Raw genomic sequence first — 13706 nt, forward strand, 5'->3', positions numbered from 1 at the left:
GATGGATGGATGGGTGGATGGGTGGAAGGGTGGATGGATTGATAGATGGAAGGACGCATGGATAGAAGGAAGGAAGGAAGATGGATGATGGATGGAAGGATGGATGGACAAACCCTGAAGACAATGTGGGTCACCTACTTTCTCCTGGGATTGTGACCTCTCATCTGCTGTGACTCAGTCCCATCTGATCCCTGCCTGCCAGGCCCTAAAAGTCCAGTCCTGTGCTGTGACCTACTAACAAGGACGCGAGAGCTGGGTGTCCTGCCAAGAGTGTGCGCCCTGCCTCACCTCCCGCTTGGCTTACCTACCCTGGGCCACAGGCAAAAGCCTCTGTGTCGCTTTTTAATGGTCTGCTTTGCTTGCCTGGCTTTGCACTTGCAGCCGGCCAACGTGGCTGCTGAGCGGCTGCATGTCGGTCATTAAGGCAGCAGGTCGCCTGTGGAGCTGGACGGCTTCCTGCTGCCCTGGGGAGCCAGCCTGAGACAGACGCCTGCCCGGTTCTGAGAGGGACACAGGGGCCACGCGGGCTGCATTTTCAGTGGCTTCCCTCAACGTCTCCTTAGCCACAAATTCAAACCAACTGTGCCACTGCCCAGGTGGGCCCGGGTGCCCCAAGGTGGGGAGAAGGGCTGGATGGCTTCCCTGCTCATCTGTCTGAGGAGTGCCTGCTCCCTTTCCGCAGCCTTCCCGACAGTCACCCCCAGCGATGTCACGGGGAGGCCGGCCCCCTGCGTCCCCTGGCATGGCCCTGGGACAGTGACCCTGAAACACCGGCCCACCTGGGGTTGGTGGTGGGTCTGACTGCACATCAGAGCCAGGCAGAGTCACCTGGATTCCTGGGCCACATCCCAAGACCCTGCGGGGGCCTAGAGGGGCTGCACCTTCCAGGCTGTTTTCCGTAATTCCCGGGGACTGACCTGCAGCAGGGCTGGGAGTAGGGCGGCTTCAAGCAGGGGTGCGGGGGTCCGCGGTCTGGTGCAGAGGCCGGCCCCCAAGGATGGGGGAAGTGCTTGCCGCACTTCCTGCTGCTGGTGCTGTTCTGAGCTCTTTAGCTGTCTGAGCCACTTCATGGAGCAGGGAGCACTGCAATCCAGAGGCACAGGGACGTTAGGCAACTTGTCCAAGGTCACACAGGAGCTGGATGGAGGCCCAGCACTGCCTGCCCGACAAGCACTGTGATAGGATAGGCAGTGACCGGTGCAGCTTTAGATGGGAAGGTAAGGGAGAACTGTTCGGAGGCGGTGACAGAGCAGAAAGGTCTGCAGCCTCTAAGCTCCTCTCCAGCGAGAGAGCCTGGTCCCGCGCTGCTTAACAGGGGTCGGGTCCATGGAAGGCCCCCAGCTTGTCTGAGCGGGGAGAGCATGGAGACATCCTGCTCCCGAGGCAGCAGCCCCACGGGGAGTCGAGGGGGGATCTGAGAGGCTGCCCTGGACAAGCCCTGGGACACGTGCTCAGCCTGGGGCTCTCCTGAACATCCTTTTCCCAAAGATAAGTGGGCCATATCCATTGTTGGCCATCCATGGGCCTGGCTCTTGCTGGGCCATGCTGCTCCACCCCCGCATTCAGGAGCTGGAGCCCATGGAGCGGACGCGCAGTCCCAGGCCGCCCCCCCAACAAAAGATCTGCCTTCCTCTGAAGCCCTCCGCACGGAGAGAGCAGGTGGTCCTGCTAAGCTGCCCGCACAGACAGAACAGAACAAACTCTGGCTTCCTGCTTCTCCTGCCCGGAGTGACCAGCGTCCACTGTGCGTGTACGTGAGCCATTCAAGCCACTGAGTTTCCAGCGACGAGTTTGTGTGCGTGCACTGAGGTGGCCACGACCGAGGGCCACCAATGGGGGGCTTAAAACAATCGAAGTCTATTCTCAGACCACCTGGAGGCAGGAAGTCTGCGAGCAAAGCGGCCCTCCGGCCTGAGGCTGTGGGGCAGGGTCCTCTCTGCCTCCTCCTGTGCCTGGTGGCCATCAGCGTCCCCCATGGGGGGGTCACACCCAGGCCCCTCCCTAAGGGCTGCTAAACCTCCCTCTGCCTTCCTGGGAGGCAGGTGTGAAGGGGCATCGCCCGGGAGCCCCACCAGTCATGCCATGGGAGCATGGGGTGCCGGAACTCTGGCCTCCTCTATCCATCAAGGAAGGGCGCAGGCACCCCCGATCTCCCCACCCTGCAGAGACGAGGCCAGCTAGAGACCCCATGGCACATCCCCAGCAGCGTCCCTTGCCGGCCCCGACATCCCCATCTGACTGCAGCCTCCCAGGCGCTCGGTAGGGCTTCGGGGTCACTCCCTCCGCGCAGGGACACGTCAGGCTTCAGTAGGGTCGAGCAGAGGGGGATTGAAATGTCCCCATGTCCACGCCTTGGCAAGGCTTCAGGTCATTTTCATGGTCCCTGTGCTTCCAGCTTGTGAACCGGGACCCACTTCACCTCAGTGCCTCCCCTCCCTCTCGGCACAGCCGTGTGTGCACATGTGTTTCTGCATGCATGTGTGTGTGCAAGGTGTGGCCGCCCAAACCCAGCGATCTCCACGTGGACATGCCCTCTCCACCCGGGCAGTGTTGTGAGGCTCCCAAACCAGCCCCATACACCCTGGGGGGAGGGGCACACGCACAGATCCACAGGTGTGCACACACACACGGGCACACACATCACAGACACACACACGGCCAGGTGGTTCGAGCAAACAGCTCTCCTTGACCAGGGTCCCACTCTCAGACAGTGGTCCTGCCGTCTATGCCGCGGGCTGCTCTGGGCATGTCACCGTGACATGTATGTGTGGGGCCCCACAAAGTGTCAGGAGGCCTCATCATCTGCTTGGGGTCCCCACACCCTGTGCTTGCACCTTGCAGTATGGAGTATCGCAGTGTGCACTGAGCCCCGGGAGCTGGGCCCCTCACAGCCCCTCTCAGGCCTGCCCAGCTGGGGCTTCTGTACCAAAGGGGCCTCGAGGGACCCAGCACCGCCGGTTTTGGACTCGCCCCTGCCTCCGCACGGGCTGGGAGGGGGTGAGTCCCCACACACCCTGACGTCAGCCTGGCCTTCCGGACAGGAAACCTGGAGCCGGCATCCGGAGAGTCCGTCCACAGGCCCGGCCACTTCTGTACCAGGAACACCGCGTCTCTGGACAAGGGCTGAGATTGCTCCCTCTGCCCCACGAAACACTCAGAGAAGCCCCCTCCCTCCCCTCCCCTCCCCCAATGGGCAGCAAACATTCTGGTTCAGCCAGAGGGACCACCCCCAACAAGGGCAGAGCTGGGGTGACCTGAGGCGACCTGGCCTCTCCCTCTCCCCGGGGACCAAGGTCAGGTCAGCATCAGGCCATGCAGGGCAGGGAGCAACCCCACCCATCCCCCAATTTCGAGTCAGGCTACAAGTAGGCACTCAACTAAGATCCTGGTCCCTGAGGAACCTTCTGGAACCAACACCTGGGTGTGTGGCCTGTATCCATGCACTGCTCCATTGCTCATGAGAACTCACAGGATTTTGCCGCGCACAGACCTGTGTTCAGATCCCACCCTGTTCTCTTGGGAAGTCCCCGCTTTGAGAATCAGGGAGACTGTGGGTGTGAATGTCCTTTCCAGGGCAGTTTGTAAGGAGAGGCCCCGAGGGGAGGGGGCAGGCACTCAGCGGAGTGGGTTCAGGCCCTGGATCTTTTGGCTCCTGGTAGCCGCCTCCCTGTAACCACATGGGTGGGCACTCTGGGTCCCTCTGACCTTGATGCTCAGCAGAACCCCATCACCCTGGGGGCAGAGCTCAGGGGAAGCGCTGGGGCGGGGCTCAGGCAGCTGCTTTGCTAACAAGGTCCCCAGGTTTTGTAGTGTGTCTGGGCCCTGGGTCCCAGGGGCGTGGCTACTCACCAGCTGATGAGCTCAATGTGGATCTTCGGTTTCCTTTTCTGCAAAGTGTCGATTATACCCACACTGAGCATAAAGCTCTAGATAGAATGCTCAGAATATGGCAGGTATCAAACCAGTAATACCACCAGCCATACAATAAATATGGGAAACCACACAGAACAAAAGCAAAAATTACCTTCAGTTCTACCATCCGTCAGATGTAAGTTCTGAAAAATTCTAGTGTATTTTCTTCCAGCTTGCCTCATGTAATATGTAATTACAAATTGGGATCATACTACTGTCCTTTAGGAAATTTGGATTCTTCTCAAATTTTTCCTATCATAGTTTTATAACAATTGTAGTTAATATGTTATAAAAGAACCTGTGCGTTTGCAATTTCCTAAGGCTAAATTTCCAATTGAAATCCACAGATGCCTTCATATCCCTTTGCTGCTTTCAAATGCCGGTCTGTCCCCGCTCCCAGGCCCAGGGTGTGGCATCGCGGCCACCGGAGAGTGGGACGCTGAGCCAGGAAGGGTTGAGCTCGAGCTCGGGGAATTCTTTGGGAGTTGCCGTCTGCCCCACACACCAGTTTGCTGGGTCACTGAGCCCCCTGCCTGCAGTGCTGTCCTTGCTGGGAGAGGCACAGGGGAAACGGAGGGAGGCACAGCGGAACGCAGGAGCCTGGAGCCCCGGGCACGAGCCGGCAGGGAGGGCGCCGGAGCCGGGAGGGCAGAGTCTGGCAGTCCTGGGCGCAGCCTGGTCCTTGGCCCTGCAACCTGGGTGGGGATGAAAAGCATGTGTGTGTGGCCCAGACACCCCGAAGCCCCGGTCCTAGCCCCTCCCCGGCCGCCCTGTCTCTGTGTGAAGTCTCCAGCTCCTGGCCTCTGCCCTGGGTTCACCAGGCTTCTTCTGGGTCAGGAAGTTGTACCTGGAGCTGCGAGAGGGATGCACACAGCGGCGGGTGACCGTGTATAGATAAACAAGGAGAGCCCTGGGGACCAGAAGTACTCCCTTCTGCGCTCACCAAAACGACCCAGGGCCACCAGCAGCCAGAGAGGCCGGGCCCGACCTGTGCCCAGAGCTTGACATCTTTCCGCTGTGAAAATGTCCAAACATACCCAAAGCAGGACAGCCTCTCTCCTCTCGGTATCCTGTGCACGCACACGCACGGCCTCTCTCCTCTTGGTATCTGGTACACGTGCACACGCACGGCCTCTCTCCTCTCTGTATTCGGTGCACACGCACACGCACGGCCTCTCCTGCAGCCTCTGGGCCATGGGCCACCACGCTGACCACAGCTGGGCTTCTCCGTGGCGGGCTCCAGGACCAGCCACTCCACGGTTGGTTTGTCGGAGCGAGGACACAAACTCCCCCTCGGCATCGGCGTGTTGGGCCTCTTCCAGTTCTTGTCGTCTGGAACTGCCCTCCCTTTGCTTCTCCCGTGCCAAGGCGAATTTAAGAAAGCAGGTCCAGAGTCCCTCATTCAGGATGTCTCTTGGTGTCAGCGATGACCTTTAACCCCTCCCTCCCGTTTTCTCTGTGATTCCCTGCAAATGAGGATCTAGATCTGGAGGCTCTATTACATGCAGGCTCACCGGCCCAGGCATGGCTGCCAGCCCCGAGCAGGGGTGTGGGTGGTGGAGCCCTGTCCCTCCCCTGTGACCCACGCGGGACTGTGGGCGCCTGGAGCCTCTGTCATGGTCCGCTCACCTGGGAGCCTGCCCACGATGGTGGCCTGAATCATCACGTCATGAGGGCTGGAAAGATGGTGGGCCTCCATGTCCCATCGTTCATTCTAGATTCATTCACTGGAACTTTTTTGTGAAGAAGAGCCTTCCACGTTATCACCTCGGGCTCTTCGGTTACCCCCCCCAAAAAGAGAGTGTATAGGAAGATGAGGTCAATGCCAAATTCATTTCCTTTTGCTCTTCAGTTACCAGTTTCTGGAGTAAGGGACAGGAAGAAAATTTCCCCAAACGGAACAAGTGAGGTTAAAAAAAATTTTTTTTAATTTCCTGTTTAGGATCACGGGGAGCAGATGGACTGTATGTATTAAATGCAGCCGGTCAGGTGTGGCCGTGGCTCTTCCAATGCTCCTGCTGGGGAGAGGCCTGTCCAGTGGCCGGTGGCGGGACCTCAAGTGGCCAGGATGCTTTCCTTGCTTCTGGCAGGAGATGGGTCTTGGGCCCACTGTGTCTCCATTTTACACATGAGCTTTTTAAAAGGGGGGCAGGGTGTTCGGAGACCTAAATCCAGGTACTTGGTGCCGGATTTTGTGGTCATTGCTTCCTGTCTGTCTGGTGTGGTGACAAGAGCTAGGAAATGTGCATTCTGTTTTTAAAGCACGAGGTTACACTAACATTTCCAGTTCAAATTTAGGATCGTGGGGTTGTACATTAGCGATCTGATTCTGATTTGTATGCCTTTCCTCTCACACAGATAACTGGTTCCCCACAACATTTGTGTAATTACTTATTGGCATTATTTCAGAAAATACACAATATTCCGAATAACAATGTCAGATTCCATACTAACAGTAAGACTTACTGGAATGATATTTATAATTTCTTTATTGTCTTTTGTCCTTAAAAAGCATCACATTAAAAACAATCTAAATACTGTGCTCCAAAGTCCTTTGAAATAAATTTTTCCTTTGGTTGTGTTACAAACTTTATATAAATTTATAGAAACACGTGAGGTATTTTTGGTAAGGATACTTTCTTTTTCAATTTAAGTTTATTTTTTGAATATGAAAACATTTACATAGTTCTGAAGTCAAACCCTGTGAGATCACAGGGAACATCTGCACTGGTCTCTGGCCCCGGGGCCGGCACAGCGCTCCCGGGGCCCTCCTCATTCCCCACGTGACAAGGGCACTCGGAGCATCTTCTGTCCTAATGAGGTGATTCGGGGGGGGCGGGGCTCCTGGGTGGGGCTGGTCCCCAGAAAGAGCAGCGGTGACTGGAAGCTCAGAACTTTCAGGCCACCCTGCCCCTCCCCCGCAGTTCTCCAGGGAGGGGGAGGGGCTGGGAATGGAGTCAATGAGCCATCGCAGGCCTCCGGGAGGAACCCCCGTAAATCCGGAGAGCTCCCAGGTGGGTGCACACGTCCACACGGATAGGGTGACGCATCCCAACTCCACGGACAGAAGCTCCTGTGCTCAGGACCCTCCCGGGCCTGCGCCATATGCCTCTCCATCTGGCAGTTCATCTGCACCCTTTATCACGTCCTTTATTATATAACAAACCCATAAACGTGTTTCTTTGAGATCTGTGAGTCGCTCTAGCAAATTCGTCGGACCCGAGGAGGGGTCGTGGGAACCCTGATTTGTAGCCGGTGGTCAGAAGTGGGGTCTGCTGGAAACTGCTGCTCATGTTAGCCTCTGAAGTTGGGGGTGTGTGTGGGGCACAGGGGTAGGGTGTTGTGGGACGGAGCCTCCACCTGCGGGATCTGACGCTGTCTCTGGGCAGATGGTGCCAGAATGGAGTTAAATTGTAGGACAGCCAGCTGGGATTGTGGACAATTGTTTGCAGTGGGGACCAGAGCCCCCACCTTTGGTGACAGTGTCAGAAGCAAAGTGTTTGGGGTGTGTGGTCAGGAAGACAGGAGAAGAAGGCTTTTCTACACAAACACTAGAGCAAAGTGGGTGCAGTGAGGTTTCACTGTCCTCCCTGACTCTGCCCACCCCGAGAATCACTGTTTTTATTAGCTTCTGACTTATCATTCCAGGGTTTTGATTTTTTGCAAATATGAATAAACACGCAATATTCATACTTTTACCTTTTATTAGACAAGAGCCAGCACACACCACATACTGTATCCCAGTTTATCCACTTCACAGTGTATCTGTAAACTGGAGGGAGAGGGAGGGTGGGCCCTGGACGGGGGACCCTGGCCGGCTGGAAGCAGGGCCCGAGAGTTTTGCACGCTCAGTGGCAAGCATATGGGAGGCCCGGAGCGTCTAAGGAAGCTGGGCATTGGAGGGGCAGGGTGCGGGGGGAGACAGGCTGTGGTCCAAGCCCCATCCCAGCCGGCCTGGAAAACCTCACCCTTTAGATCAGGTTCCTCATCTGTCGTGCGGGATCGTGGGACGGTGGACTGGGTTGAATAGGGTTCCCCCAAAGTTCATGTGCACCTGAAACAGCACATCGTGACTTTGTTTGGAAATAGGGTCTTTGTAGATGTAACCAAGTTAAGATGAGGTCAAAAGGGGTTAGAGTGGACCCTCACCCCAACGGCTGGTGTCTTTGTGAGCGGAGGACCCGCAGACACGCACGGAGGAGGCCATGTGACAGAGCCTGGGGTGACGTGACACAAGCCATGGAACACGGAGGAGTCCGGGTAACCAGCCGCAGCCGGGACAGGCAGGCAGGACCCGCCCTGGAACCTTCTGGGGAGCACAGCCCCGCCAATGCGTGGGGCTCAGGCGCTGGCGTCCAGAGAGGGAGGTGCGTGGGTTAAGCCCCCAGAACGTGGCACATGACAGAGACGGGCTCATGTGTGAGGTCACTTTCTGCTCTGGACCCCGAGGACTACTCCAGACGAAGTGGCACGGGGGTGGTGGAAACAGGTCCCCAGGGCCCCGCACCCGCGGATACCGCCCTGGGCACAATCGGCTCCCTCCATGCTTGTAATCACTCAAGCGAGAACAGCGACTGGAAACAGACATTAAAAGATTCTCAATTACACATGCATCTCCCGGAAAATTACATTTCCATAAACATTGCAGAAGCGGCTCAGAGCACGTGGCTGGTGGGGGCGGCCCGCACACCAGGCCCATGGGCCAGCCCTGGCCCCTCCCGAACTCAGGCACCTCTCCGCTGGTGTGGTGGGACATTCCCTCCGGGGGGGGGCCCGTCACCCCAGACCCAGCAGCTCAAAGCGGGACTCGCCCTGTGTCCACCACCCCCCCATGCACCGTGTCCTCTCTCCATCTGTGCATCCCTCTGCGTCTGCCCTGGGGCCGCCTCTGACGCCCCGCCTTCTGCTCATCAAGGGACCAGCACACCATCGCCACCGGACGGCCGCTCGCCCCCGGGCCGGAGCCCTGGCTCTATCACGCACCCGCGCTCGCAGCCACTGCCTCTGACACCTCGGTGAGCCCCAGGCCGAGGGCAGGCGCTGTTGCCCAGCCGCGCGGGGCCATCTGTCCACAGAGGGTTGCAGAATTAGGACGGACCAAGCCGGTGTCAGTCGCCTGCCCGGCCCAGCTGACCACTGTCTGTGGAGGGGCTGGAGAGAGGGAAGCCTCTTCTCTGTTCGCTGGATGCTGCCTCATGCTCTGTGGCTCCTGTGAGGGCCCGGCGGAGGTGGGCTGCCAAGGGGAGTCATAGAACACCGCAGAATCCGCTGCCCTGCTCTGGGTTCCCACAGGCGCCGACACCCGGTAGCTCCACCTCCTGTCAGCAGGCCGGGGCCCCCCCCCAGCCGGCCCCTGGTCAGGAGGGCCCTGAGCGGCCCCTGCGCCGTTTGCCCACAGGGGTACCATCTGCTCCCCTGTGGCTAGCTCCATCCCAGATGTCCCCAGAGACACGTGGCTGGGGGGGCGGTGAGGGGGAGGGAGACAGGTGGGGGTGCGCGTCTAGATGAGCAGACCCCCCACTGGAGGGGCTCACAGACCTGCCCAGGTTTTCACCATGTTCGTGGGAATTCTTAGGAGGAGGAACTCATGGTTTGGAAATATTTTATGCTGTTCTTAGTTCCGGGAATTAATTCTTTGATAAGGGTCCATTCTAGTTGCTTGCAAAGATTCTTTAGGAAACAGCTCAGCTGGACCAGCCTAGATGGGCAGTTTCAGAAACAGCGCAGGGGTGAGGGGGGTCCGCACATGTATCTGCCCAAACCTGAGATCCCCCCCCCCGACTTTTCAGAGCCAGGAAGGCTTTATCTTACCAGTACCTTCTCATTGGGTTGCTCCCCGTAACCGTCTACAGAACGCCGTTTCAATACATTGAGAATTAACATTGCTCAGTGGCACTGAGGATTCCTTTCAGTTGCAAGTGATGGGACCCCAAGACAAGCTCATTTCAGAAAAGAAGAGAGTTTGCTGGTTGACTTAACTAGCAAGTGTAGGATGCAGCTACCTTCAGGCACAGCCGCATCCAGGAGCTGGAAAGCCACACTGGGTACCACCTTAACTCAGACTCTAAACTTAATTTCACTGATGTTGGCTTTGCTCCCGGCAAAGATGATGGCCTGGGAGCTCGAGGCCTAGGGGGTCCCCAGAACTCCCAGCTTGGAGGATCAGGGTCGTTCTGCCTTCACCCTTCCAGAAAAATCCTGGGCAGGGTTTGGATTGTGCGGGCTTGGGTCACATGGCCGTTGCTGAGCTGATTCCTGTGGGTGGGGGAGCACTGTTCTCTCGCTCTCTCGTTGGCTGGCCTCGGGTCGCGGGACTCCAGCCAGCTCCCGTGACCACTCTGGGGACAGGGAGGCTGTCCCACCAAAAACAGAAGCCATCGTGAGGGTAAGGGGGCGAGGAGGTGTCCCTGAAGGAAAGCAAAGAGGGATTTTGTTACTAGATGAAGAGGACGTTGTGTCTGGGAAGGTGAAAGCCACCAGCACCTGACAGCACGTGAATTGTTGATGCCGTCACCCCTAGAAGATTTGCATTTCGGGGCCTGACACCTCACCCATGAGCGCCTCCTACTTTCTCAGGCCCAGGGGGGCTCCACAGAGCTCACAGTGCTAGGCAGTAGGTGCTCCACGAATGTTTGGGGTGTAGAGGCATCCAGTGGGCTCTTGCAGCCTGGCAGATCATTGAATCCCCCTACCTTGTACCCCCCAGGCTGTAGCGCTCACCCTTGAGGAGGGTCCATGTCTGAGCGTGAAACAGATGGGCGGAAGCAGAGGGGTGTGCACCAGGGTCTACCCTCAAAGCGCCGTCCCCAACCCTGATGCTGGGGTGCAGTGCCCTTCGGGGGTCTGGCCTGGAGACTCCCCGCCCCCCACTCCGTACACGAGTTACCTAAATGCTTCTCCCTTCCACTCGCATCAGCTGCAGGTCAGGACCCGCAGGCATTTGATGCTAATGGAAAATCTGCCTTGGGACTCGTGGAGTGGCCTGAGCCATCGGGCGTGTGACAGTGAGGGGGCCCAGGCTGAGCTGCATCTCCCCAGGGGGCGCTGGGAGGGGGCACACTGGGGCCCGCCACACCCACGAGCTTGGCCTCTGGGCTCCAGGGCGAGGACAGACAGGGAAGGTTGTGGCAGAAGGGCCCGCCCAGCGGCCAGCTTAAAGGCGGTCAGGCCTCAGCTGGCCCTGGCTCGGCTGGGTGGGAACGGTTCCAGAATTCCAGGCATTTGCAAATGGAACAGCTGCAGGGACAGCCTGGGGCCTCAGCACTCTGCCCCCACCCAAAGCCCCCTTCCCCTAACCCAGCCTGTCAGATCAGCTGCCTGTGAAGCCCACAGGCGGGAGGCGTGCAGGAGGTGCAGGGAGATTCACAGAGGGAAAAACCAGTGCCTTAGCCAGCGCCTCAAACAGAAACCCTTCCCAAACCCCGAAAGTGAGGGCTTTCTTCTTTGCAGATCTGCCTGTGTTTCTGGGTTTCCAGGGGCCTGGCTGGGGCTGGAAATAGAAATGCATTCCGTGCATTCATTCACTTAGCAAATATTTACTAAGCACCTCCCATGGGCCAGGCCTGGGCCAGGCCCGGCTCCCTCCTCCTCCTCATCGTATGTCAGTGAGCAAAACAGACCAACCCGGGCCTTCACGGAATTGGTGCCCGAGTGTGGGAAGACAGAACAAAAGCAAAAGGAGGACAAGGAATTACAGCGGTCAGTGGAGAGGTGCTAAGTGCTACGTGAAAAGCAGGGCAGGCAGAAGGTGGAGGGCCCGGAGCAGACGGTCACGCTTTTGCTTGTGCGGGCCCAGCGAAGCAGCGCGGGGCTGTGGGCGGAGGGCCCACGTCGCCCGCGAGTGTGGTCAGGCTCCCCTTAGCTGTGGCGTGGAGCACAGATGGTGGCGAGGCGGCAGGGAAGCCGGTGGGAGTCCGCTGCGTGATGCAGGGGTCGAGTGGGCAGATCCGGGGTGTGTTCTGAGGAGGGAGCCGCTGGGGTTTCCCGGAAACGAGGAGAACTTGGATTAGGTCTGCACCACGTCCGTGGGGTATGCCGTGGTGGTGGAAGGCGGGGGCGCCCTGGCTCGGCCTGCCGGAAACTGACGAAGCAGGTGCAGCGTGTCCAGGTCGAGGAAGCCGGTCTACGAGCCTGGAGGGGTGCAGGGAGCCATCGGGGGCCACCGGGACGGTTTGCTCTTGTGAAAAATATATTTAGTTCAGAGACCTGTGCCACAATGACGCAACGTTTACCGAGCAGCACCACCGTGCCCCCTAGAGAACCCAGCGCCCAGCTGTGGGGAGGTGTGCGGCACCCGGCACCTTCTAGAGGCTGGGTCTGGCCCCTCAGAGCCCCTTCCAGAGCCCTGACTGCTGCGTGGGGACAGGGTCTAAAAGTGATGTTGCGTTGTGGCCAACATCTTGTAATGCAGCAAGAACCCTTGCCCCCCCCACCCTCCAGTGGGGCTGCACCTTGCCTCAGGGGGCAAAGGGAAGATGCAGAGTGTGTGCGGTGTGAGTATGTGTGAGCGTGTGCGTGTGAGTATGTGTGTGTGCGTGTGAGCGTGCCATATGGGTGCATGTGCCTATGAGCATGTTACACACGTCTTCTGTATTTGCATATGAGTATTGCAGGCGTCCTTGTGTCTGTGTGTATCTGTGTGTGTGTGCACGTTTGTACTGGTTTAAAAAGTGACCAAGTGAACTCATGCAGAAAGAACCCAAGGTCAGGAAGGGCTCTGCTGTGTGGACTTGGAATGTGTGAACCCGGGTCCTCAGAAGGAAGGGAGCAGAGTGCAGGCTGCAGCAGGATTGGGCATGGACACACAGAGGGAGCTGCCCCGTCCCCCCCCCCCCCCCCCCCGCCCTGGGCTCCCGGCCCCACGGCCCTGCAGTGGGCAGAGAAGCTATTCACTGACCGGGACCAGGGCGGAGAAGGGAGACCTGAAGGGGTTGGAGGGCCAGAAGAAGAAGTACATGTTGTCTGGGTGGGGGGGGGCATCGGGGGCAGGAGGGACCCTGTGGGGAGCCCACTTCCTCTGAACAGCCTGGTGGGATCCTGGACAATAAGTAACCCAAATAAGAGGGGGTGAGTTGTGGGCACTGGAGCATCCCCAGGAGTGTGACCTGTGCTCAGCGGTTGAGGGAGGCTCAAGGGGGCAGCGCCAGTCAGTGGGAACGGTGGCTGGGTGGCGGGTTCCCAGCAGGAAGGACCGTCCTGGCCAGCAGCGATCTGTGGTCAGGCAGCCTCCCTCTGTGTAGGCAGCCAGCCTGATGGCGGCGGGGAGGACGGCCGATCGTTTGTGTAGAGTTTCAAAAGGAAAATCGGAGCTTAATTGGATGTTGACCTGAAGGCAGGTAGCAACACACCAGCAGATAGCTCCAGACCTCTAGGGAAGGGCTTCCCTCATTTCCAGTGCTGGGAACTTCGTTATCACTGCCATCAGCACCACCTCCACCTTCGTCTCTACCTCCATCTTCACCTCCTCTATCACCTCCGCCACCTCCACCTCCACCACCTCCATCACCTTCACCATCACCTCCACCATCACCATCACCTCCTCCACCACCTCCATCATCATCACCTCCACCTCCACCACCACCATCACCTCCACCACCACCTCCACCATCACCTCCTCCACCACCTCCATCATCATCACCTCCACCACCATCACCTCCACCGCTTCCATCACCTTCACCATCACCTCCACAACCACCATCACCTCCTCCACCACCTCCATCATCATCACCTCCACCTCCACCACCACCATCACCTCCATCACCTTCACCATCACCTCCACCACCACCATCACCTCC

At 58.4% G+C, this 13706-nt stretch overlaps 2 long non-coding RNA genes across 3 annotated transcripts in view; one reads left to right on the forward strand and one right to left on the reverse strand.

Moving 5' to 3' along the window:
• Positions 1-7598: 7598 nt before the first annotated feature.
• LOC141371531 (uncharacterized) lies at positions 7599-10487 on the reverse strand. Its single transcript, XR_012376548.1, has 2 exons — positions 8062-10487; positions 7599-7966 (listed from the first exon to the last, which is right to left on the reverse strand). It is a non-coding gene; the product is annotated as an uncharacterized lncRNA (long non-coding RNA).
• Positions 10488-11524: 1037 nt separating this feature from the next.
• Positions 11525-13706, forward strand: part of LOC141371530 (uncharacterized) — a 6062-nt gene continuing 3880 nt past the window's right edge. For both annotated transcript variants that reach the window (XR_012376547.1, XR_012376546.1), the window contains exon 1: positions 11525-11610. This is a non-coding gene — a long non-coding RNA (uncharacterized lncRNA). The remainder of the gene's footprint in view (positions 11611-13706) is intronic.

Source organism: Callorhinus ursinus, unplaced genomic scaffold (assembly GCF_003265705.2).
Source record: "Callorhinus ursinus isolate GAN/ISIS: 27379988/994484 unplaced genomic scaffold, GSC_fseal_2.0 scaffold75, whole genome shotgun sequence".
Lineage (NCBI taxonomy): Eukaryota > Metazoa > Chordata > Mammalia > Carnivora > Otariidae > Callorhinus > Callorhinus ursinus.